Raw genomic sequence first — 23777 nt, 5'->3', positions numbered from 1 at the left:
TTCGGTTCCAAAAGTAGGCGGGGGCTAGAATGGGGAGCGCTCGGATACCACGTGGAACAGGTTGGACTTTATCCTACTGGCAACAGAGATCTGAGCAGGAGAATGTCAGTGTAGCTGATTAAAGATCCCTTGGGTCTAGCCTTCACGGACCATGGGACACACTTTGGAGGCAGAACTTACAGGATTTATCAATGGTCCAGTTGAGAGTAGGGGAGGAAGTGAGCGTGAGAAAGAAGCTGAGTTTAACCTGCATGATGGTAGATGATGGTGACATCACTCAATCCCAGTACACAAACGCAGAGATAATTTAGGAATTCAGGTAAACGGTCTAAGCACCTTTTGAAGACAGAGGAAAGAGTGGGAAGCAGTCCTTGGAGCCAGGTGTATGCGCCTAGACTACTATGAAGAAGCCATTTAGCAGCAGCTAAAGAAGTCAGTGCCAGCTGCGATGAACTACCTCTGGCAACAGCAGGGCCGTTTGCAGCGGAACAGGTGTAGAGTTTCCCTCGAAAGAGGACTCCCGATTAAATGTGAGGGTCTGCAGTTTTCCATGTTGGGGTTGTTTAGCTCAGTGGAAAGAACCCTGGTTTGGGATGGGGGGTTTCAGCTCGAGTCCGAAAGCTCTCCTCACCAGCTCTGTGACCTTGGGCAAGTTACCTTCTCCCCTGAGGTCTCAGCTTTCCCACTTGTAAAATGAGGGAGTTGGGTCAACTCAGTTCAAAGGTTCCTTTTAGTACTATCCTGTTCTCTGATCTGTGAAGTGCAACGTTTCAAATTTCAGAACACTTGTGAAATGAGCCCGGTGCCCACCAACACCAGAAGCTTCTCACGTCCACGCTCTCTGCAAAATCACGCCCCTATTTTGAGAATGTTCCTATATCATAGCAAATGCATGTCTGCCCTGTGGTTAGTTCCATGTGGTTTGTCGGTAAGACATTAGTTTAAATTGATCACTTCTTGATGACCATTTTGTAACACTTTTTCACTTTTTCCTCAGCAGTTTTTTTTTTTTTTGAGGGAGTACCTTTTCATTGGAGTCTCAAAATTAAATTATGGGAAAAAAAAGTGGTAGTCCCTTACTGTGGTCAGCAAAGAGTTTGTCCAGCCTACTTCCCTCTCTAATCTCCTGACCTTCCTTTAGGGCGCGGTGGCTTGGTAACGGCTCTGATTCTTTTTTCAAAAATAAAATGTGCTACTTATCGAAAGCTGTTAAAAAGGAGACAAAAAATAGGAAAAGAAAACTAACACCCCAGGGTGTATCTGAACATGCTTATTATGTGCAAAGTTGTTAGTAATGAATGTGAAGCTCTTCCGCCTCCTCCCTCTCAATTTCTAAGCCCCAAAGAAAAAAGAAAACGGGTGGGGGAGGGCATCAGCTATTCAATCCCAAGCAGACCTTTTCAAAAGGTGCAGACTGTTCATAGGCACAGTATTTCATTCTTGCTTTTTCTTTTTTGCTTTTTCTTTTTTTATTGAAGTATAGTCAGTTACAATGTGTCAATTTCTGGTGCACAGCATAATGTCCCACATGTCCCACACGTATATTCGCTTTTGGCACGGTATTTCTTGATTATTTTGTTTAAAGCACCCACTGACCTTTCAGACTAAAAGTAAAGGTCCCCAAATATACCGAGAAACCTTCTTTTGGATTTTTTTTTCTCTAAGTCTTGGAAACTAGACTCATGACGTTCAAAAGGACTCTTCAAAAAAGAGAGGGTCCGTGTGACTTCTAGTGTGATTTGATGACAGGCTGTTTATCTGAACTAATCATGTGAGATTTTCCAGTGTTGCATTTTTGAGAAATGGGATTCTCTTAAAGGAGGTTACAAACACTTCGCTGAAAGCTTTCCAAGAACGGCTGGCTTCATACTGCCTCTCGGCAGCCTCTCGCTGGGCTGTAGCACCGATGTGATAATCAGGGTCCTGCTTCTGAAAAGTCCTCTTGTTCTGGCTGCAGCCCTCCTTTCAGTCATCATTAGAATTCTCAAGCTATGAATCCCCTATTGTCTGGGTGAGCCCGGGATCCCCACCATGCCGAGGAAGGAATGTGACCCTCCTAGGTCTGGCTCTAAGTCTCAACCTTATCCAGCAGGTCACAAAGCCCCATTTATACGCAGCTCCTAAGTTTTATCATAATTCTTTATCTGCTCAGCCCCATATATCCTCCAGGGCGGTCAGGAGACGTTTGGTAATGGAGCCCATTTATCCTCATTTTCTCAATTGGCACGCTTGAAGTTCGAATGTTTATGTTCACACTGTCCTTATTCTGGATGTCAAGGATACTATGCCAGACAAGTCGCACTGCTGAAGGATAACTGGACCGCGCAGAGGAGTCTGATGCTTCATGTGGTTTGTCCTATCACCAATCACTGCATCAGGAGTAGTTACTTCTAACAACTCAGTGGAAAAAAAATAATAAATGCTGCCATTTATCAAACACCTCCTGTGTGTTGGGGGCAGCCATATCGCTGAATTCTCACACAGAAGAGGATTATCCACTTTTTACTGACGAGGAAACTCAGGTTCAGAGAGATGAATTGACTGGTTTGTGTGCCCTCAGGGGCTGAGCTGAGACTCAAACCCAGATCTTTGACTGCCAAACCCATGGCATTTGTCCCTTACCAGAAATACAGTTTGTGAGTTGTTTTAAATTAGTATAACATACTTATTTTTTTTAAATCACAAATACATGAAGAATTATGAACTTAGGGCTGTTAAAATGTTTTGGCCAAGTAAGTCGTGAGATCGGCTCTGATAAACACTAATTAGCACCATCCCACGTCAGTGGGAATCTGTGGCATATACTTCACCTATCAATAGGTGGCAGCATTCACCTAAATCTTTCCAAGAGGAATTAGCACAGGCTACTTCTCCTTACAGCCATGCCCGAGGCCATCTACATTCTTTGAGGCACTGGGTCTTATCATCAAGAATAGCATTTACAATACGTGGGTTGCCAAGTGCATCCTGACCGTGCCCCTGTGTCGTGAGATCTGGAAGGCAGTGAGGCTGTCGAGAGGTTTCGAGCCATCCCAGAGACACTGGGACCCCTCTCCGTTCACAACAGTCATTTGGGCTCTTTCTCTGGGGGAGGCTTTCATTTGCAACTCAAAGCCAAAATGACTTTTGTGTCTTCTCTTACTTTAAGAATTCTGTGCAGGCTTCTCAAATATTTTAAAAATAAGATTGTTAACTCATGCCCTAGAAATTGATAACTCAATGCAGTCATACTTCAGAGAAAGAATTTGCTTAGATCAGGCCAATAAAGCAACTGGTAGACTACATGGTTTCAAAATCCTATGTACATGTCCACCTGCCCATCAGATCACAGAAGTCTTCACCAGGGAGCATGAAAACTGGATTCAGGGTTCATTCAGGTAAGTAAGGGTTCAGAATACAAGGCGATGTAGTCAAGCTCTTGAGTCCAAATACTGACTGCTGGATTTTAGGCAGACTTTTCCTCCACTTCTTCCTATTCCTATGTATTCTCCTCCTCATCCGCCTTCTTTTTCTTTCGTAAAGAAAATCTTAATAGAAAAAATATCTGCAGTTAAAAGTAGGTCTCTGTTTTCCGCCTCATAGGATTTACTTTTATAAAGTCAAGAAGACAGGTGTGGTGGCAGAAAGAAGGACAGACTGCAAGATTCTTAGCCCCATCTTCATGCTGACACCTCCACTGTTATTTGGGATACTTGGAACTGATCGTCACCAGCGAAGATGATGAAGGGTCCTGACTCTCAGAATGAAGATGTCAACTCAAGTAAGACGCTCGGGAGAACAGAGCCTCTCAAAAGAATTCAGACTGGTTAGTGGACGAAGGCAGGAGGGTTTGGAGACGGCATGTTAACTATGTTCCCCAAATGTGAGTGAGTGTCTTTCTCTTCTCTCGCTGTGGTATTCATAACTAATTTAGTGTTCTCAGCACAGTCTAACGGGCTCTACTTTTCCTAACTGAATTGAATTCTCCATGAGGGCAGGAATCAGGCCTCACTAACCTTTGAATTTGCCTCTCAGCTCACGGATTGGGACCCTGTGCCTGGTAGATGGTGTTCAATGCACATATGCTTAATTCAACTGAATTAAAGAGAACTCAGAGGAATGCATTTTATACTTTACCCTTAATTAAAAGAAAAACTGCTACTTGAGTATTGGCTACTACGTGTGGCTCACATTTCTTGTTTCTCACCTAGGTCTTGCATTTCAGGACAGCATTGGTAAGTGTCTGTCAAAGCCCACCCCATCCCTGGAACTATTAATTAACTAATTTTATACCTTTGGCAAAGTCACTGTGTTTTGTAGAATGCCCTGGCTTTATGAAGGTTAAATGCAGAGGCAGGCAAGAAAGCTGGTTACAAGGGACATTAAGTGACCACATCTAGTGTATCAATCCAATCACTAATGCTTCCTGCCTTTGTGGTTTGGAGATCCAACCTGGGCTAAAAAGTAGAATGCTACAATGCTGTTTCCTGATGGTAGCTATCACCGTTGCCCATATTAGGACAAAGCTAAGCACAAGGGGAGACATTTATCTTCAAAAGCTTGCAAAATTACATTCAACCCATTAGGCATATCAGGAGATATTGCCATGCTCGGGAAATGAATTACCCAGCTGAATATCATAGGCATAATGAAGCTGTCAGCAGAGGCGGTGCGGCTGTGGATCGTCTGATTACATGTTGACTGTGCTGGCCATTCAGGGACACACCAGGAAGGAAATTGTTGTCATATTGTCTACCACATTCCCAGCCTCGTCACAGCCATGGTGATAAACCTGATATCCCCAGAAGCGCATGGGAAGACAACAGTCACAATAACAAACCAGAAAGAGCATCCTTCATTCCTAGCGCGGCTGGAGTCTCTCCCCTCCTGCAGCTCCAATCTGTCATCTTTAAAAAAAAATGACCATGACAAGGAGTGTAAGTTTATGTTCTGGCCTTCCGAACAAACATTTCACCACGGGCCTCCTTAGCTTTGTTAACTTCAAAATAAGCAGCAGCCCAGCAAGAAAGCTGGAAAAGAAAGCAACGTGGATGGAATTTACACTTTCCTATGAGCCAAAGGTGAAGGCTTAATGAGCTGTTCCTTTCTGCAGAAGGGTTGCAGCAGGTTGATATGCAGTGCCTCTTGACATCAACTGGAATCTTCTCAAAGAATCTCCTGGCCGCAACCCTTTTTCAAAAAAAAAAAAAAATGGAAGAAAGAAAAAACTGGCAGCTTTCTCCTCTATTAATTGAGGGGGTCACACTAGCAGATCTGTAAGGCCACTCCTGACTCCAACATGCTATGATATCAAAAGGTTACTAGAGCACTTAGCACATCAAAGCGTATGTCCGCCGCAAACTTAAATTGCTTTCTTTCTACCCAGCTGCCCTTGGGTTGGACTGCAAACACAGTCGTCTGTCTGAGTTTGTAGGGGATTGTTTCCTGGACACCCGTGATCCCTGCCCCCCACCATGCTCAAGTCCCTGATATAAAATGGCATAGCATTTGCACGTAACCTATGCCCATCCTCCTATATACCCTCCGTCACCTCTAGATAGCTTATGACACCTAATATGATGTCAACGCTATGTCAACAGTGGCTGGTGCTTGGCAAATTCTTTTGCTTTTTGGAGCTATCTAGAATTTTTTCCTGGAATTTTTTTTTTTTTAAAGAATGTCATGTAAATGGACTTGTACCATATGTAACCTCTTTTTTAAGGCTGGGTTCTTTCACTCAGCATAATGCCTTTGACATTTATCCAAGTTGCTGTGTGTACCAGTACTTCATTTGTTTTTGTTTTTGTTTGGGGGGTAATTAGGTTGGTTGGTTTGTTTATTTGATTTATTATTATTTTTTAAAATGGAGGTACTGAGGATTGAACCCAGGACCTCGTGCATGCTAAGCATGTACCCTGACCACTGAGCATACCCTCCCCCCTTCCTTCCCAAATATTTTTGATCAGCAGTTGGTTGGATCCATAGATCTTGGAACCCACAGATATGGTGGGCTAACCGTATGTTCTGATACTTCAGAAGTGACATAGGTGAACTTTCTTTCCCTGGAGTACAATGAAATCTTCTGTAATACATATGTTATTTATCAGGAATGTTTGCTTTTTTCAAAAGAATAACTAATGCAGTTGTGCCTCACTCACTAATAGAGCCTGACATCTATTCATGTTCTCTTTGATGAAGTCAAAAAGCTGTTTCTATTGGTAGGACTGGTACTTTTTTTTTTTATTGAAGCGTAGTTGATTTACAATGTTGTGTTAGTTTCTGATGTACAGCATAGTGATTCAGGAACCTTTTTACGTGCTTACCATATTGACTGAGAGCATCTGATCCTTTGATTACCCTAGGTCCTCACTCAGTGAATAGAGATCTGCATGAGTACTAATCTAGGTAGTGTTGGTGGTCAGTCAAGCCACAGAGAAAATCTTCCTCCTTCCACCCTCATTTATTCTCTTCTCCTAAATGGATTTTCATGAACTCTTCCAAGGAAGATTTCTGTTTGGAGTGTGAGTCCAGGTTTAAGTTGAATTCTAGGCCCTGGAGACCAAATTTCCCAACAGGTCCCCTTACCCTTGGTCAACTGACCAATAGGTAAATCTCTAAAGAGGCCTTCCCTCTTTTCCAGGTTGCTTTCTCCATTTACTTTGCAGCCCGAGAGCTCCTCAGATGACAGTTTTGTGGATTACTTGGGATCCAGTTCCCGCCAGATCTCTCACCTGCCTGCTGCTCTAAGAAATACCTCACCAGTTTGACAAATGGTTGATCGCCATAACTTCACGACATCGAATCTTACTAGAGAAGAGACAATTCTTTGTAACTCATCACAATGAGATGAGAATTCAAAATACTGAGGTAGAGGAGAAGTAAAGAAGTTAACTGTATTCAAACATATTAATGCAGACCCACAGCTACGGGCCAGGACCCAGCAATTATGTCACTTAACCCCGGGAACTGTGAATGCCACCTTACCCATTACAGTCACTCCCAGCAGAAAGGAAAAACTTCTCTCCCTTTCTCCTAAAAATGCCAGATCAGGTTTCCTGTACACATGTCAGGAGCATATGACCCAAAGGACACAGTACCAAAGAGGCTTTGAATAAGTTGAAGAAGAAAGAAAAAACAGAAATAAATGAAAAGAAAGGTAAAGAGGTAGTAATAATACTATTTAAGAGGGCTTTACAGATTCACCTTGTTAAAATTTAGCCTTGTCTCAATTATTCCCATCTTTCCCTTACCAACGTTGGCACAGTCCCTTTATTCCCGGCTCAGTTCTGTCTTCAGATTTCTGTCCCACTTCCCTTTCTTCACTCTGTCCCAGACTCTGAAACTCCAGGAGAGTAGACATGGGAAGGGCCGAACGGGGTGCCCTGGCCACTTTGTATGACTGCTCAGCAGAGCTTTTTCAGGGCCTCCGTTTGCCAGTACTCAACGTAATTCTTCTATGGCATTGTCAGGCCTACCGGATGCACTTCGCAGGAGAGCAGAGGCATTGAATGGAATTAGAGGCTCAATGGCTTATTCACTTCGTTCATTATCTGGGGTGGGGGGGAATCCAAGACTTTGCTCAGAGAGGATTAAAAGGACTGCAGCAGGCGCCTTCCGTCTGCGCTGCCAATCTAGCCAGGATCACCTCCTCTTGGTTTGAAAGGGAGGCCACAAAGTTCCACTTATTTCTCAGATCCTCAACCCTCCAACTCAGCGTATCAAGTACAACCAGAGTTCGTTATTTATTCTCACTGCTCCTTCAGGGATTTACCTTCAGCATCAAGGAAAAGTAGGGATTTTTGATATAGTCCAATCCTAAAATGCATTTACTTCTGAAATTAAAACACACACACAACACACACTATATATTCACCATCTTCTCTAGATACAGAAGTGACAAAATCAAGCACTTAGGAGCATTTATAATCCATCAATCAAATATTAACCAAATATTAACTTAGTGCATTGTGACATATGGGCAGGAGAAATTGTGGCTATTTTAACTGATTGGATTTTAACCCTAAAACTGCATAGGCTGAAGAGAGTTACATGTGGCCCTGTGAAACACATGTGCCCTTGAACAAGAAGAGTTTATTTTGAGCTTGGCAGCACCGAGTTGTTGAGACTGAGAGCAGGTTCCTGCCTGGGATGGCATCAGGCATTACACGGGGACCCCAGAGTTAGTGTAAAATGGTTTCGAGTTCTGTCTGAGAAAGGACCACGACTGCTTTCAGTTAACCTGAAATCATTCCACCTTTGCTTTCTCTGCTGCACCCTTGTCTAATAGACCCTCAGGTGCTGTAGAATGTTTCAGATGAGGGAAGCTGGGGTTGGGGATCCACTGCAGAAAAAAGTACAGTCTTTTGGAAACGAAATACCAGTTACAGTCAGGAAATGTGACTAAAGAGTTGATCTGAATACTTTTTAGCTGTGAATCTTTGGCAAGTCACTTGAGTTTAGAGACTCAATTTTCTTATCTGTTAAATGGAATCAATAATAGTAACCCTGCAAAAGGTTTGACGAGACACATCACAACAGGAGAGGTACAAATGGCCAAAAAGCACATGAAAAGGTGCTCAAGCTGATTAGTCAATGGAGAACTGCAAAATAAAGCTGCAGTGAGATACCAGTTCGCACCTGCTAGAATGGCTAACATCAAATTGTTAATGAGGATGGTGAGGAAAGACTGAATGTATGTAGATTGTGGGAGGGAGTATAAAATGGTGTAACAACTTTGAAGAACTGTTTGGTAGTTTCTTATAGGGTTAAGTATAACATCCCTTATAGTCATAAGCCTTTCTACCTTGGGTTTTACCCAAAAGAGAGGAAAATAAATATCCACAAAAACAATTGTACAAGAACATTTATTGTGGCTTTGGTCAAAATAGCCAATCTGGAAACAGTCCAAATATCATTAATAGGATAACAGAGCAATAAACTGTGGTACAGTCATTCTATGGATTATTACACAATAATAAAAAGAAATGAACTACAGAGACACATGACGTCACTGAGTGAATCTCATTTTTTTTAATTTTGAGCGGATCTTTTGTTGATGCAATTATTACTGGACCTTCAATATTTTATGTTATAATAATATTTGGATAATTCTTGATAAATAATTTTGGAACACACAAATTAGTTCATCTACAGCTGATGATTCTTGCAGAGCAATTTTTTCTGAAAAGATGTAACACTTCATACAAATTCATTTTGCCTGGATTCAATTTTAAATATACATAAACGTACATAATGACATTTCAATGTTTCTTCTGATATTTCCTATAACTTATGGAGGTCATATAAGAACATAAAAGTGGTTTCATGATATTCACTATATTTTTAATCATGAAAAAATTTTAAACTTGTCTTCCTCATTAGTAATTGCTTTATTCTTCATATGAAAATAGTGTTTCCTTATGTTCTACGTGATGGTCTTTAAATTTAATTTCTACTTCTAGAAAAAGAAGAGCAAAATAAATTAAGCAGAAGTGAGGAGATAATAAAGACCAGAAACCAATGAAATTGAAAATAGAAAGAAATTAGAGAAAGATCAATGACAAAGAGATGGCTTCTTTGAGAAGATAAAGTTGATACTTCTAAAAAGACTGACCAAAAAAAAAAAAAAAGAGAGAGAGAGAGAGAAGACACAAATGATCAATACCAGGAATTAAATGGGGAACATTACAGATATTAAAAGGATAATAAGGAAATACAATGAATGTTCTACAAACATAAATTTGACACCTTAGATAAAACAGACAGCTTTCTTGAAAAACACTGACTACCACAACTCACCCAATATGAAATAGATTGTTTGAATAGTCTTGCAACTATTAATGAAATTAAATTCATAATTTAAAAACACCAAAAAACTGAAATCTCCAGGCCCAGGTAGTTTCACTGGAGAATTTTACCAAATATTTAAAGAATTAACACCAATTTTATACTACCTTTCAGAACACAGAAGAGGAGAGAACACATCTCAGTTCACTTTATCAACCTAATATTGCCCTAATAAAGCCAGACAAAGACAGTACTGAAAAATAAAACCACACACCAATATTCCTCATAAGCATTGATGCAAAAACCATTAACCAAGTGTTAGCATTCAAATCCAGCACTATATAAAAAGAATTATACACTATAACCAAGTGGCATTTATTCAGGGCATATAAGGCTGGTTCAATAGTTGAAAATCAATCGGTGGAATTCACCATATTAAGAGAAAGAAGAAAATTCACATGACCATATGTTGATGCAGGAAAAGTATCATACAAAATTCAACACTCATTCATGATAATTCTCAGAAAAAAGAGATATAGAAGGAATATCCTCAGTTTGATTAAAAAAAAAATCTACCAAGACTTCTATGGCTAACATTATAGTAAATGTTGAAAGACTGAATGTGTTCCCCCAATGATTAGGAGTAAGCCAAGTATGTCAGCTCTCACAATTCTTTTTCATCATAGTAATGGAAGACTTTACAGTGTATTAAAGCCAGAAAAGGCAGTAAAAGGCACACAGATGAAAAAGAACTAAAACTGTCCTTATTTGCAGATGAAGTGATTGCACAAAAAATCCCAAGGAGTCTTCAAAAAGACCCCTAGGATTAATAAGTAAATTCAACAGGGTCACAGGATACAAAATGAGCATACAAAACTCGCCTGAATTTCTGTATACTAGCAATTAATATAAGATTGAATTTTTAAATGCAATACTACTTACAGTAGTTCTAAAAATGAAATCGTATGTGTAGATCTAACAAAACAGGTGCAAGATTTCCATGCTGATGACTACAGAACACTGATTTAAAAAACAAAGATCTTTCTAAATGGAGAGACATATGTGTTCATGGGTTAGAAGATTCAACGTTGACAATTCTCCCCATTGTCAGTTCTTCCCAAGCTGACATGTGGTTTTATTACAACGCCTATCAAAATCTCAGCAAGATTTTTTGTAGATGTAGAACAGATTATTTTAAAATATAAGTCGAAAGACAAAGGAACTAGGCTAGCCAAAATCATCTTGACAAAGAAAACTCGAATAGGAGGAATCTGTCTACTCAATTTCAAGATTTATCACATAGCCACAGTAATCAAGACAGTGTGCTATTAGTAAAGGGATAGACACACAGATTTACAGAACAGGACAGAAGATTCAGAAATTAACCCACACAAATATGCCCAACTGAGATCTTTTGACAAAGGTGTAAAAACAACCCAATGAAGGAAAGATAGCCTTTCAATTAATGTATTGGAGCAATGAAACATCCATTGGCAAAAACAAACAAATAAACAAACAAACCAAAAAATAATCCAGAACACACACACACACACAAAACAAAACAAACAAACAAAAAAACCCACCTTGATCCAAGCCTCATACCTTATACAAAATTAACTCAAAAGGGATCATGAAACTGAAATGTCAATGTGAAGCTCTAACACCTATAGAAAAAACATAGCTCTTCAAGATCTAGGACTAGACACAAGTTGATGCCAAAAGCACAATCCATAAAAAGGAAAAACTGATAAACCGGACTTAATCAAAATCGAGATAAGCTGCAGAGTGGGAAAAAATATTTTCAAACCATGTGCCTGACATTAGACCTGGTATCGAGAACGTATCAACAACTAAAAATTAAACATTCCAATCAGGAAATGGGCAAAAGATATGAAGAGACATGTCAGCAAAGAGGATAAACAGCAAATAAGCAATAAACACATGAAATTATACTCAACATCACTAGCCATTTAGGTGAGTGCAGATTAAAACCAGAATGAGATTTTACTACAAGCTTATCAAAATGGCTGAAATTAAAAAAATAGTTGACAACACCAAATGCTGGTAAGGATGCAGAGAATATTGATCACTAGTGGGAATGGAAAATGGTACAGTCACTCTGGAAAACAGTTTGGGAGTTTCTTAAAAAAATAAACATGCAACTTATATATGTCCCAGCAATTGCACTGCTAGGCATTTATCCCAAAGAAATGAAGACCAGTTTTGGCACAAAAACCTGTACATGAATGTTTATGGCAGCTTTATTCAGAATGGCCCCAAACTGGACACAACCCAGATAACCTTCAATGGATGAAAGTTTAAGCAAACTATGGTACATCTGAACCATGGAATACTACTCAGCAATAATAAGGAGCAGACTGCTGATACCCACAACAACCTGGATGAATTTCCAGAGAATTATGCTGAGTTAAAAAGCCAATCTTAAAAGGTTACATGCCATATTATTCCAATTTGTACAACATTTATAAATGTCAAAATATAGAAATAGAGACGAGATTAGTGGTTGTCAAGGTAACTGTTAAGGAGGGAGTAGATGTGGTTGTAAAAGGGCAACAGGAAGGATCTTTGTTGTGATGGAAATGTTCCGTTTCTTGACTAAGTCAATATCCGTATTCTGGTTGTGACATTGTTATCACAAAATACAAGTTGTTACTATAGGGGGAACTGGGTAAAGGGCACATTCGATCTCCCTGTGTTATTTCTTATGACTGCATGTGGATCTACAATTATTTCGAAATTAAAATTTTAATTAAAACGTTGATCAACTGTGGAAATAACCTGCTTTAGGAGTCTGATCTGTAACCTCCTTTCAGAATACTTCCCATTAGCAGTGGTTCTGTGGCGTGGAAACTAAAGTGAGCATTAGGGAGTGGTTCTTGTAACACCACGGCTGGTCTACCTGGACAGCAGCAGCCTGGTGCTGAGCAGCAGATGGATTTTGTACAAACAGTATCTCCAGTGGCCTGGAGGGACGCTACCTGCTTTACCACTGCTTAATCATGATCTAGTGCTGTGGGCTGCACAAAATTAAAAATCAATAAGTAGTTATTGAATGTAATATTGAATAAAAGGACACTGTCAGAGATCTGCTTGCCAGCTCTTCTGCCCCAGAGTTGGACTGTGTTGGTTGTTCCTCAAATCGAATAGAATTCTTAGTAATTCCTTAGCAATGAAATCCAAGGGAAAGGTAAGGTTATTTTTCCTGAAAATTTGGTATCCAACTTCACTCAGAAATCAAAGTAAACAGAAAGCCAACAGAAGCCAAAGGAGGTGGCTTTGTATAGTGGACAGAGTGTAGGTTTTATATGATTTCACCCAAAAAATTCATTCCTAGGAAATTATCCCGCAGTTGTCCATCCACAAATGTACAATAACATATAAATAAATAGTGCACACTGAATCGCAGTAGTGCTTTTAGTTACCAAAAGTAGGAATCAAAATACTCAGTAGGGTTAAATAAACTATGGGAGTCCTTAAAATGATGCAGAAAAATATTCAAGACAAACTTTACAAAGCAAGTCCTAATTTTTGGGTGGAATGTGGGTATGTATGTTGTAAGGTTGGGTAGCAAATACACACACAAAAACAGAACCACGTACTCTGTGCCATTAAGGTCGTCTCGGGAGGGGCAGGATTCTGAGGGACTGTAGCTCAGCGCTCTGCTAATGTATGGTCCTGTAGGTTTCTACTATTAGCTTCTGTACCCAGTCAGAGGTGATTTTCTTTTAAAGAAGGACTTGTTTTGGGGTTTTAGCACTTCCATTAACTATGCAAATTTGGATACGTTACTTAATCGCCATAATAAATAAACCTAGGAGCTCCAGGTTCCTCATCTGTAAAATGCGGATAATGATACTTAACTTATGAAGTTATCATGTGAATTCAGTGAGGCAAAACAAGCATCTGATCTGGCTCAAAGCAGTTCATTTATCAAGAACACCTGCATATGTTTGCTACTGCCTAGACTGCTGAAGAATGGTTGATTTCTGACTAGCTCACCTGCCTCAGATCCATGGACTCACTGAATTTTCAAAACTGGTTGCTTCCTGTCAGTTGTTTTCTATTCTTCTCCAAGATCCCAAATAAAAACAACATGCAGTCTCAGTGCCCCGGCTTGGCATTCATGTTGTTTAGACGTGCCCATCTTTTACTCCTCATTCAGCCATCCAGCTCCAGAATTTCACTGTTCCATCTCCATCACAAGGTAGCTTAGTGATAGAAGTCCCTCAAGGCTCAGTGTCTTCATCATTCAATGAGTCCAACTCTTCTGCACCTGTCTCCATTTGAAAACGACAAGAGCTATGAGGACAATCTTTGACTGGACTTCTTATTCGCAACTTTGCTTTGGGAGACGAATGTCCACATGGCTTTTTTGATCCATATGGCAGAGAAAGTCTCATCTTGGGCCATTATGTTAGAGTTCTTAACCCACAGATTGAGGTGGGATAAGCCAGCTGTATGCTGGCTTTTAGGGCATTTTGGATTAAACTCAGCCACCATGGTTGATCTGTCCCAAACTATTATATGCCATGCACTGGGAGGCCCTGTGACCCTTGGTGTCCAGAAAGACCCGATCAAAGCCAGCAGTGAACATGCTGCCAGAAAGAAGCCTGACTAGAGTTTCACTTCAGCTGATGGTAGAGGAGGTGACATCGCTACTAACCTGGATCTAATGCAGTTCAAACAACCCCAGATAACCCCTCCCGTGACTGAGACGCAGCACCAATGCATGGCATGTTTCTGCCTGTGCTGTGGCTATCAGGGGATTACGTGAGTCCCTTCTGTGACAGCAGACTCACTGACTGGAGTGCATCTCACAGCTGTGGGAGAACACTTCCTATGGCTATTGACACCAACATGCTGACTCGTTTTCTCTCTCTCGGGATTAACCAGATTAGAAGACAGTTACTGTGTTTGAGAATTAGTGGCCTCATTTCTTTTAGACGACTTCTGTGCATGAACTTCTGATGCTGAATTTCAGGGTCTGGCTAAGATGGAAGGACCTAAATTCTAAGGAGCAGATCTCCCAATCCAGACCTACAGATGGGAGAGCACTCTCACTCTGATGGGCAAACAGTCACATATCTGAGGACCCTATCACAATACACGGCCAAGAATTGCCTTGTGCCTGCATGTGAACTTGATATTTCTCTCACCCCCAGAGCCCTGCAGGAGCAGCAGTGGAAGATGCCATGTTCGCAGACACACGGTTCCTTGTGCTTGTGTGTCTGACCCATTGATATTGACCTCCAGACTTTAAGTTTGATTCATTTTCTTTTAAAAAACGCAATTTCCTGTGTCTAAGGGGGGGGGGAGGTTAAAAAATATCATAAAGGCTCCAAAGATTTTTGGGACATCAAATTGCTCTGACAAACCATTTTTATGAGTTAAGTGTAAAGGAAACAGAAACATGCGGATTAAATTTCCCTTAAAATACACATGGGCTTAAAAATTAAGGGGGAAAGAAGGACTTGGCAATGTGGGTTTCGGGCTTTGCCAAACCCCAACTCCTGAGAAATAACTTGAGATGCTTGACAAACCCAAAAAGCAGCTGGTTTTGCCCTGTGCCCTCACTGAGCTACATCTATAGAATCCCAGGCGACTGGAAGCTCTAACTGAAATATGCTGATTTACACACTCATGCTCTGATACTTCAAATTACCCCAAACAGTCACTGTTTATAAAACTTCTCTCCAAAAGCCCAGTCCTCCTCAGGTTCTCCTCATATTCAGGCAGAAATCACAGACCAGTGTTCTAACTCCCATTTCATGGATGAAGACACACAGCTCAGTGAGGTCGAAGCTCAACGGTTGGGGGCAGCTTTCTCAAGAGAGAGGATTTACCCGTATGCACCCGACACCTGCCTTGAGCACACAAGAGAATCTTTGATTCATTAAGTTCTGTGATGGATTCACACGCCAATGGCAAGTATAAACTCCCCATCAGACGGGTGTGTGTGAACTTAACTGTAGTATTCATTCATTCATACATTCAATAAAGAAATGCTTATGGAGCAAAAGTGTAGTTTTATTTTGTTTTTAATTTTTATTTGTTTTATGGTATTTTGAGGGGGGTAATTAGGTTCGCTTATTTATTTGATGGAGGTACTGGGATTGAACCCAGGACCTTGTGCATGCTAGGCATGCACTCTACCATTTGAGCTATACCCTCCCCCTGGAGCAAAACTGTACTACAGGCATCATCAGGGAGAATGGAAATAAAAGCAGCTAACATGAATTGGGGTTTACTATGCGCTCAATATTGTGCTAACGTGTTACCATTTAGTATCTCATTTAATGACCACTTAAACTTTCAGGAATTGATACCAAGACTATCCCCATTTTACAGAGGAAGAAGGAGGCACAGAGGAATTTAGCACTTTACCTAAGATTGGCTAGAAAGGGAAGACCTAGGATTCAAAGCCAGCATTGGTATTAAAGACATTTGGCTACTGCCTTCAAGAACCCAAGAGTCTCCTGGGCAAGCCACATGCTCCAGTGCAAATACAATAAAGAGTGATAAACGTCCCGAGATGTTTGGATCATGGAGGGATTACTTTCTACTGAGACGATGAAGGCTTTATGTAGAAGGACGTTTTTGCAAAAGATTTATTTTTAAAATTTTGTTCAATTGAAGTATAGTTGATTTACAATGTTGTGTTAGTTTCTGGTGTACAGCATAGTAATTCATTTTATATACATATATATATATTCCTCTGCATATTCTTTTTCAATATAGGTTGTTACAAGATACTGAATCTAGGTCCCTGTGCTATACAAATGAGTAAGATCTGAATACCAGGGGAGAGGTCAGAGTCATCTCTGTCTGGGGATCATCCGAGACGGGGATGAGAGGAGGAAACCTAGGGCACAACAGGAGGTACCGCAGAAATGCAGGGAAGCTGCAGGGGAATCGCACAGAGTGCACCCTGTGCTCAGGCAAACACAGTCATGCATCATCAGCCAAAACAAAAGAAAACAAACTCTCCAAAATAATTTAAGTGGCTCAGGCAATTTAACCTGCCATTTCCTAGAAAATGAGTCTAAGATCAGAGGAGCAGTCTCGCTGTTTTCTCATTTGGTTCCGACTCTGAGAACCTCACTTGATGTGAGAACCTGGCAGTGTTGAGCGATTCTAGAGAGGAAAGGAGTCTATTTTTGCATCACGTGGCTACTGATCATGTTTGCCAGGCGGAGTCTGTTCCAGGACTGCAGAGATGGCAGTCTATTACTGAGATGGAGTAATTTTGACCATATGTGATATTTACCTTATTTGCTGATTTTAGAACTTAAACCCCCTTGTACAAATGCAAATCCACAGTATCTGCTTACTTTGTAAATAAACCCTTGAAATGAGAAGGGTCAAGTTGTTAAAAATGCTTTGAGCTGAATGTAGTAAAAAAAAAAATCTAAACAAAATGTAAATTGTGCATGAAAATATATGCAGAAGCTAAAAATTGTTACTAATGCCATGAAAATATATTAACCTCTAAATATGTACAAAAGGAAATATCGTGCTTAAAAAAACTCAACTATTTGCTGGCTTATGACAAACCAAGCATACAGACTTTTGACTGTCTACAAAATGCTATTTATTATTAATAGCAGGGACTTCAAGACTTGAAGGTGGGAAAGTCAGTAAAAAAGCAGCAGGGCTGAGAAAATTTATCAAGGAAAATATAAGGAGATTTAACTCTTAAGAATTAGAAATAAAGAATCTGAAGGAGTGTGAATAGTTAAGTCTTCAAGAAAATGTTAATATGGTATGAGTTGACATGACACGTGTGACAAATATCTGACGTTACTCCTACTTTTTTCTCTGAATATGAAAGCTAGATATGCTCACTTTAGAAAAAAGCAGCATATATAAAAATCACGAAAGATAAATAGGGGAAAGCAAAAATCATCCACAATCTTATCACAGAGGGAACCACTTTATCTTTTGGTGTGTTTTCTTCTATATGCATATATTTTACATATTTCCATTGATCCATGCTCTGTATCAGTGGTTCTTGAATGTTAACACACATCAGCTGCACCTGGCTATGAAAACACACCTTGTGTGGGTTCAGTCCCTGAGTCTCTGATTCAGAAGGTGTGGGTGGAGCTTGGGAATGTGCATGTCCATCAAGTTTACAGGCACTGCTGCTGGTCCAGGGACCCTGCCCTCAGAGCCACTGTTCTTCCATTACTGTTATTTTTCACTTCACGTTGCATCAACAGCATTAAAATTATTTCAAAATATCTTTTCTCATGGCCACATAACATGTCATTACATGATTTCTTAACCAGGCCCCTACTGTTGTTTTTCTGTGCTCATTAAATAGGAAAATAGAAATACTGCTCATTAAATAGAAATTAATGTTCTTTAAGAAAACAACCCTAAGACGAACTTCAAGCCTTAAGATAGAAGCCCTGAGATAAAAGGAAACATTTACACTCTTAGGGTTACCTTGCATTTTTACAGGATCATAATGTTCCCCCGCCCCTCACCCTATTCCCCCTGCCCCACCCCCACCCCTTCCCCCCGCCCCACAGGAATGGTTCTGAGTCAATCATTTCAGCTGCGCAGCGAGGACCTTGTAACTCCCACAAGGCAGTTATCCCTGACTTCTGAAATGGGCCAAATGGTTCTTTTGAAATACGTAGAGAGAATCCAGACGAGTCTCGGAGACTGATGTTATGACATGTAGCCAGCTACAAATCGTGTTCCAGAAGCCGCTTGATAAGCTTATGGTTCCAAAGAAACCTTTGGCGCTCGTGGGAAGCAGCCTCTGACCACGAACAGAAACACCATGTGGAAGGCTCTGGGCCCTCCTGCCTCTTTCTCATCCTCAGCAATGAGCATCAGAAACAGTTAAACAGCCAAGCAGCTCCCAAACAGCGGTTTCCGCCCTTAGCGACTGCCAGCCCCCGCAGGCTCACCACACACAGCCTCAGAGGTCTGGCCCCAAAGCTCCTCTCTGCCCAGACGCCACTAACAATGAGAAAGGAAAACTGTGGCCACCGCAGAGCCTCAGAGGCCAAAGATACGCAGCCGCCTCCACCCGACCAACAAACTCCCCTCACCCCACGATCCTGCCTTGCTTCTCACGCCTTACCTCTCCCCTCACAGACTTCTAGGGCTCTCCTTCTTGTTCCTGCACTCACACCGTCCCCGAAGAAGAGTTCCACAGAGATCCAATGAAGCCACATTTCACAGTGAGGATTCCCTGGACACTTCGGTACCGCTCACTGTGGGCAAGCCCAGTAAAATCACAGGAGCAATGAGCCCAAACGTTGCTTGAATGATGATGTTTATCAAGGATGCCACAGTAGCCCTGACAGCGCAGTGCGAGTACTCTTCCCATTTTACAGGTGGAGAAATGAACGGAGGACCGGAGAGCTTAAACCACGTGCCCAGTTTCACTCAGCTGGCAAGTGATGGGGGCAGACTTAACCCCAAATCTCTCTGACTCCAAAGCCCATGTTCTTTACCACTATTCTAATCAGCTTCTTTTAAGAAGACATCTAACATTTGTTTAATTTTCTGTTCATCAGATTTATCTAAATGCCAAAGAAGGCCAAGCATTTCACTGTTTTAGAGACTCTTAAATGGTAGAGCAGATTCCTAATAGCCTATTTTAAACCAGCCAAGAGAAAGCCGCCTGATTTCCTGGGTTATTGGCTTCCCGTCTGTGGTACTCAGACCACAGGAAGCACGTGGAGATGGTCTTCAAAGGGACCCAGAGTTATCACATCAATTAGCCCGAGGTTTCAATAAAAGTTACTATCCTGTCAAAAAACCCCAAAGTTTAAAAAAACCCATAAATTTAGTACTGATATATATATGTGTGTGTGTATGATTATATGTGTGTGTGTGTGTATGTGTGTATATATATATATATATATAGCAGTGCTAAGAATATACACACACGTATATAATTAGTACTGTATATACTTAGTTACGTAAATACGTAATGGTTCTAAAACATTAGCGTGCATTTGAATCACCTGGAGGGTTGGTTAAACCACAGGCTGCTGGGCCCCAGCCCCAGAGTTTCTGATTTAGGAAGTCTGGTAGAACCAGAGAATCTGCTTTTCTTTTTTCTTTTTTAAATTGAAGTAGAGTTGATTTACAGTTTTGTGTTAGTTTCAGGTGTACAGCAAAGTGATTCTGTTGTGTATATTTGTGTGTATATTACACACACACACACACACACACACATATGTACACACACTCTTTTTCACAAGAATCTGCTTTTCTAACCATTTTCCAGGTGATGCTGATTCTGTGGGTCTGGGGAGCGCCTCTGAGAGTAGGTGAGTAGAGGCACTGACCAAAACTTTACAGGAAAGGAGCATCTGCCTCCATATTTCAAAGGAAATTGCCTTTCTTTCTTAAATTCCACACCACATCGTCTTTCTGCTGAAATGATGGACTGGTGTATTTGACCAGAGAGGATGCTCACCTGGAGAATGGGGCCCACTTCACACCGAGTCCTCCGTACCATGACACAGGGGTTTCCGAAGGAACAGCCGTGACACTTGAAGTCCCAGGGGTGGTCATTAAGAGAAACCAGCCGGGGAAGGCCAGTGGTTTCCCATTGTCTTCTCCAGATCAATAACAGGAAAAGATATGGCCTCCTTTGTTGCTTGATGTGATTTTCGAGGTGTTTGCAAACAAGCTTAGTCATTTTCTATAGCTGTCCTAGGAACTGGACGTTCCTCCTGCTGCTGGAGAGATCATGCTCCCTTGCTCAAAGTGTGATTGCTTCTCAGAATTGCCCATCAAAATGCCCTGTGACATGTTCCCAGCCCCCTGGAAGCTCAGGACTTGTCCTGTGTACATTGCTTCCGGAAGTTTCTTGGCGTACTGGAGTCAAGAGCATTTAGAATCACTGTTCACTCTGTCATATTTTCAGCTAAATTAACAGGTTCAGTTCTGTAGCAGAAAATTTCAGCTATTTCTGCCAGACTTGGGCTGTCCCAGAATGACACAGCCCATGGACGAGCAGGTCAAGTCCTTGCTCCAGTGTGAAATAATTCCTTGTGTCTTGAGCTGTTTTGCTGAAGTGAACCAGCATCCACAATGCTGGACCAGGCCACATATTCTGTGCTATCAAAGAATGAAATTCTTAAACTTCTACTGTCTCTCCCCGGAATGGAGAAGCCAGGCTAACTACCAACCGTGAATCCTAAGAGCAAACCAGAGGGCCGGAAAATGTCAGTCTGTTTTCTTCTTTGATAAGCTTCCTTGGCAAAGTGCAATGACCTGAATTACGGTGTGGCCTCTGGCCCAAGAATCTTGAGGTCGGCTCTGACTTCCCCCGCCTCTTGCCTCTCTTCAGGCAGCGGTGTCAGGCCCACAGGGCTATAGCTCAATCACTCAGTTTCCATGGCAACTATGTATCCTCTTTCTGATTACAGGCGCTACCGGAGGGAGGGAAACAGCCACAGATAACCCCAAAGAGAGCTAACCCAGAAGCCACTTCTACTGTTTGCTTTGGGAAGGCGTTCTTAAGTTTCTATTTTGTCTCTCTAGCTGATAGCAAAACCAGTTTTTGTTCCCTGAGCACATAAGGTCTCATGGTGGGGGAGGTGGAGCTGCAACTTGCTAACTGGGAAGAAAACAAAGCCTGGAGTTTAAGGAAAAGATGACTGAGTCGGCCTATAAAGGATGCTCTCCTTGCCGAGAGAATCTGCCAGGTGGCTAAACCACAAGGAGAAGACGTTTCTGCCTAGAATGTTAAAACGGGAGCTTGGGTAGCCTCCAGCACAAAGGCCTTCAGACTGTTCCCGGGAGCCCTAGAGAGGGCTGGAGGCCCCAGGACTATAAGGAATGAAGCCAGCCCAGCTCTGACTCTCAAGGACCTCAAGGTCCAACAAATGGCTTAACGCTTATTTAATCATTCATCTGACAAGTATTTATTGAACACTTAGAATGTGCCAGGGAGATTGTTGAGGTAAGGAAGTCTCAAAGTTGAAAGGGACTCTAGATCAGGGATCAGGAGTCTCCGGGCAGCAGCATCCCTGCTGGGCTGTCCTTGGCAGATCGTCACCTGACCTCTGACCACATCTTGGGGTGGGAAGCTCGCCACTTTCTGAGGCAGCTTAACCCATTGCGATTATGGCACAAAGGTTCACTTTGTGCTGAACTGAATCTGTTATCTGCCTTCTCAGATCCCACCCTGAATGGAACCAATGTCTCCTTGCAGCAACCCTGTCGAACTCCATACCATGGCCCTCCCACGTGAAGCCCACTCTCCTCTCTCCCTAAAATAACCACACACACAAATATGCACATGTAACAGCCCCCAAATTGCTGGGTTTGGTTTTGCTTCTGTGCTTAGCAGTGCTGGTGGTAGTATACGCGTGCTACAATGAATTAAAAAGAAGGCAGAGAAGAAGAGGAGGATGTCTGTCCTGGTGCCTCACACAGTACCTGGCCTGGCACACAGTAGCGCTTCAGCAGATATCCATCAGTGGAATGAGTGAGTGGGTGAATGACTAGATGAGTGAACAGAGTGTGAATTACTAACCAGATGATCCATTTTTCATGTTCCGAACTGTGTCTCATACATTTAGTACCAAAGACAGTACTTGGCCCATAAATAGGGGTTCAACAGTGAGTAATTTCTGAATGAATGAATGGATGTGTGAAATTGAAAACCACTGGAATGTAAGTGGGTGCAAAATAAATGTTTGTCATCAGAACAAATGAATGAATGAATGAATGAATGTAGGAGCGGTGCCTCACTGGGGACAGTTATTCCTCTCCTGCTGTAGGGACATCATAGTTAGAGGGGGTAGGTGAGAAAAGCATGGCTTTATTTAATAGGGCTGTTGGTTGCCTTTTGAGCATGAGAAGCTCTTTCCTACCGTTGACTCAGCAGCCCAGGCAGTCTGCCTCCATCCTGTGGTCTTTTCTAACACGCTAAGGTTAGCTAGGTGAGATGGCAGTGTTTTGGTTTCTTTCATTTTTAAATCAAACTCTGCTCTGCTTAGAGATTCTACATTTATTTGGTTTGCTTTCCAGTTGCTTAAGGGAATGTGGACGTTAACTAGAAGTGGTTACAGATGCTAATAGAGAAATTGTCTCAATTTGGAACAGAGAAAAGAAAGTTCTGGAGAAAATGAGCAACACATACTGATGTCTGCACCCTTGTCCTCCTAAGGCCACTGGGAGACCCACTGCAGACACAGAGAGTGGATGCTCCATGTCCCAGAGAGCTCTCCTTTTGGACTTGGAATGTTCTGGTAGAGCAAGTCTGTTTCCCCCAAGCATGCTCGCACTCTGTGAAGATGATGCTCCATGCTACTTTTGATCACATCACCTCTGCTCCCTGGAAGTCAGCCCTACAAGGGTACAGGATCCAGAGTATTGAAACTTGGTTTGTTTTTCCTCCCGCGATGGTTACATCCTCAGCCTCTGAGTCAGTTCAGCTGTCCTCCTCAGGAAACCAAGTGTGACTTGGTTTTAGCAGGAATCTGACTCAGCCTCTGTCTCTTTGGAAGGCGCCATGTTTTCCATGACAGTGATGAAAAGGAGCACCAGGGAGGCACAAATGATGCCCACTATGTAGCCATGTGCATTCTCAACGACATGTTCATTCTAAGATGCTACATGATTGGCTTTCCTGCACTCTAAAGAAGATAAAGGATTTGTCACACTCTGTAAGGGAATTTTATGTAGCCTAGCGAATGAAGAACCCTTCTCTTAAGCTAATTAGCTCCCGGTTCTTTGCTAAATTGGTGTCATTGGTCAATTTCCAAGGCAAGTATCTGGCACTAAGAAGATACTTTAGAGAAATAGGTGATCGGACTAGGGATGTTGAACAGATGCCTCTGGATCAAGTGTCTGAAGCCACAGCCCTTCCTTCCTTGTTTCAAAGGAACCCCGGAAAATTCTGGATGGCTCACAGGAAGAGGCAGTACCACACTGGGTGGCCAGGCCATCTGCTGGCCCTGCTGTTAGGTTCCAAGCCCTGCAGCAAAGGATCACGGGCCAAA

General features: G+C 41.8%; 1 protein-coding gene across 15 annotated transcripts in view; it reads right to left on the bottom strand.

The window, feature by feature from the left end:
- Positions 1-23777, bottom strand: part of ANKFN1 (ankyrin repeat and fibronectin type III domain containing 1) — a 288349-nt gene that overhangs the window by 145855 nt on the left and 118717 nt on the right. For 8 of the 15 annotated variants that reach the window (XM_072940142.1, XM_072940138.1, XM_072940139.1 and 5 more), the window contains one exon: positions 13786-14059. The exons of the other annotated variants lie outside the window; for them this stretch is intronic. The gene's annotated coding sequence lies outside the window, so the exon portion shown is untranslated. The remainder of the gene's footprint in view (positions 1-13785; positions 14060-23777) is intronic. 15 annotated transcript variants of the gene reach the window in all.

This window comes from Vicugna pacos, chromosome 16 (genome assembly GCF_048564905.1).
Source record: "Vicugna pacos chromosome 16, VicPac4, whole genome shotgun sequence".
Classification (NCBI taxonomy): Eukaryota; Metazoa; Chordata; class Mammalia; order Artiodactyla; family Camelidae; genus Vicugna; species Vicugna pacos.
Note: the sequence above shows the minus strand (reverse complement) of the source record. Positions and strands in the feature narration are given on the sequence as shown.